We start from the raw sequence: 3589 nt of genomic DNA on the forward strand, positions 1-3589 counted from the left end.
AGGCAGAGAAGGCAGTATTGATTGCCAGGTGGTACACATACACTCACCCACTGAGCTGCCCTGGCCCTATCCCTAGCATTCTTCCTCTCCTTTACCCCACATTAACTTTTCCAATTGCATTCATCGCCTGATATTTATTGGCTTGTTTCTTGATCATTGGTCATGTCCCTGTGGAATGTGGAGTTCTCAACAGCCAGAATTTGCTCTAATTCTTCAAGTGCTGTCTGTCTGCATCTCGCAGCAATGTCTGGCATATAATAGCTGCCCACTTATTGTACTGGAAATATGACTTTATCAAACACTTATATACATCAGTCTCTATAGAAGACTAATGATTACTTTCAACCCTCAGCATACTTCCTATAGGTAGGACATGGCAAAGCTGGGTTAGCCCAGCTCATTATGAACTGGTCTATAGATGGACACAACGAATACAAGTTTCAGCATGTTCTTGGTCTACATATACACATTCTTTCTTCCTAGCTGAACTCTGAATAAAGTACCTACTTCAAACACCTCCAAGCTACCAGCATCTTGGGGTTATCATGAAAAGCTAAGAACCTGGAGTCTGGTTTGATTCCAGACACTGGTTCTCAATCCTTTTATGAAATACCATAACCTGTATGGCTCCTTGTTGGCCTTTTATTTATGTATAAATGCTACATTGCAAAATACATTACCACGTACCTGTAAAGTTGTTCTAAACAAAAATTTAAAACTCATTCATGACTTCCCATTTAACTCAAAGTGTCTTTTTAAGTATAATCCCAGATTGATCTCTTTTTGGCTAGTGGTCTTAGCTTTAATTTTCCCTGCCTGGATCTTACATTTCCTTCTGGAAGGCTCTGTCTTCATTGAGAGACAAACTTCTAACTGGCCAAAGAGAAATTAGAAATTTTTTTAAATAGAATTCAGTGCCTTGTGTTTTTGCTTCTCTTTCTTGCTCACAACTGGTGTTCTACCACTTGATCCACACCTCCATTTTGCCCTTTTGCTGGTTATTTTTGAGATGGGTTATTTCATGGACTTTTTTGTCCAGGCTGGCTTTGAGTCTTGATTCTTTAGTCAGTCTCCTGACTATCTAGGATTACAGAAGTGAGCCATCAGCACCTGACTGAGAGCAAATTATCAGCAAATTAAAATTAAAAAATTTTAAATTTAAACAAAAATGTTTCCATTTAACAAGCATAAGGAACCAGGGACTTTCATGTAGTGTTGAGAGGAGCGTACATAGAGCATTATTTCAAGGAATAAGTTGGTCATCTCTAATTAAGATAAAGATGTACATTTCCCAGCATTTCCACATTTACTAAAACCTTTCAGAGAAGTGTAAATAATATGAGTGTAAATGGGAGGGAAAGAATGGGAGAAAGAGGGGTAAGAGGGAAAGGGAGAAGAAGGAGCAGGGACAAGATACTCCCAGTGACCTGTTCCTCCCTGAAAGTTCCCAGAACTCCCCCAAATAGCACCACCTGCTTAAGCCCAAGCCCCCAATACATGAGGTTTTTAGGGGAACATGTCATATCCAAACCGTAACACTAGCCAGTCTCAAAACGGAGAAGTTGATCATCAAGAAATGGATCTCAGCAGTTCCTTAGGGGAGTGGCTGAGTTTGGGGGTAAAATCAATTCTTTCAATCAATAACTAGCATCTTTCTATGAAGAACCATATGTTCACTGAATTATATTTCCACCATCAACATGGTTAATTTAATGGGGCCTTGTTTTGAAATAATGTTGATCTATTTTATTTTATTTGCATTTTTTATTGTGATTGATTACATAAATTTCACAGTATTGTGGGATAGTGATACTTTGTTAAAGTCACAAACACATTCTAATCTTCATGGGGCAAATTGTCTTTACTATGGTCTATAAAGTTTATGAGTTCTGTGAGCTTTGACAATACAGTTATTTCTTCCATATCGGGTGATATGTACATTTCTCTCCTTTTGCTTAGTGTTAGCTGTTCCCTCTTTCCTACTCATTCCCTCCCTCCCATCGCTGCATTGAGTTGCTTAGTTCATTTGATCAATGTCCAGTGCAGCTGATGGGTCTCACTGTTGTATGTTTTCCCCTGTTTCCCTGTTTCTGTGTTCTCCTACTAGTTTCCCTCTGATGTGCACATATATACCATATATGTGGTCAGCAGCATGGGGTCATTTAGGAATGACTCAACCAGATGAGTGGAGGTCCTTTGTTTCTCCAGTCTTGTTTACTTTGTTGTATCACTTTATGTTTTGGATTTAACATCCACTTATCAGGGACACCATGTGCTGTTTGCTCTTTGCTATTGGCTTACCTCACTCAACATGATTTCTTCTAGTTCCATCCATTTCCCTGGGAATGCCATTATTTTGTCATTTCTAATGGCTGCATAATATTTCATTGTGTATAGATACCACAATTTTTGGATCCATTCATCTGTGGTGGGGCATCTGGGTTGTTTCCATATCCTGGCTATTGTAAACAGTACTGCAATGAACATGGAGGTGCATGTGTCCTTGTATCCGGGTTCCTGTTGCTCAGGGTAGATGCCTAGAAGTGGTATGCCTGGATCATAGGGGAGGTCAATATTTAGCTTTCTGAGGACCCTCCAGACTGCTTTCCAAAGTGGTTGTATAAGTGTACATTCCCACTAGCTGTGTAATGTCGATCTATTTTAATTGAGGAAACTCAACAAATCTGAACTAAAGAACTGGTAAAGCAACAAAATAATTTCTTGTATATCTTATGGGACTATTTGCTCCTCTAAAAAAATGTGACAAAAACTACTCCAAACCTAGAGAAAGAAATTGAAGACAAAATATGAAATACATATGTACCACCTGGATACAAGAGCAGATATGCACCAGTGTTTCAGAAGCAATTAAAACAGCTGAGCATAGTAGCATATACCTGTAATCCAAGCCACGCTGGAAGCAGAAATCAAAAGGATAGTGGTTCCAGATCAGCTCACGCAAGAAGCTAGAAGACACGATCTCAGATCTCAACAAATAAGTTTGTCTCTCCCACTCTCTCCCTCTCTTTGCTTCCTGTCTGCCATGAGGCATCTTCACCTCCTCCAGATGTTCATGATATTCTGCTTTGGTGTGTAGAGTCTGATGATTGTGGACAAAATCAGTCTTTCTTCCCTTAAATCAGATATTTTGGTCACAGTGATGAAAAACTGATGTAGTTATAGAATCATGCTCTTCCTCTGAAGACTCAACCGAAGAATAACTCTTTATGAATAAATGAGAGACTGTCCACAGGACTGCTCTACTGTCTCAGCACAAATAGTCACACTTTTACAAAGCCCATTCATTTCAAACACTTTCTACCCTTTATTTTTAGTTGCTAACCAAGTGCTAATTCTCAGTGGCTGTTGGTTAAGAGTTAACTTCACATCTGGATCTGGTCAGCCCAAGGCCAGTGTAAAAGCCAGTGGTACCCCAAGGGCACCACAGCCAAGGGGGCTGACATCACCCACCCATGGCTGCCTTTTGTCAAACATCAATACAACTGTCAGGTCACAGTCAACAGCCCCATTCCACTTTGCTCTCCTATCAACAAGTCTTTCCTCTGATTTCCATGTACTGTTAATACAA

Source organism: Dipodomys merriami, unplaced genomic scaffold (genome assembly GCF_024711535.1).
Source record: "Dipodomys merriami isolate MVZ:Mamm:240054 unplaced genomic scaffold, mDipMer1.0.p SCAF_213, whole genome shotgun sequence".
Classification (NCBI taxonomy): Eukaryota; Metazoa; Chordata; class Mammalia; order Rodentia; family Heteromyidae; genus Dipodomys; species Dipodomys merriami.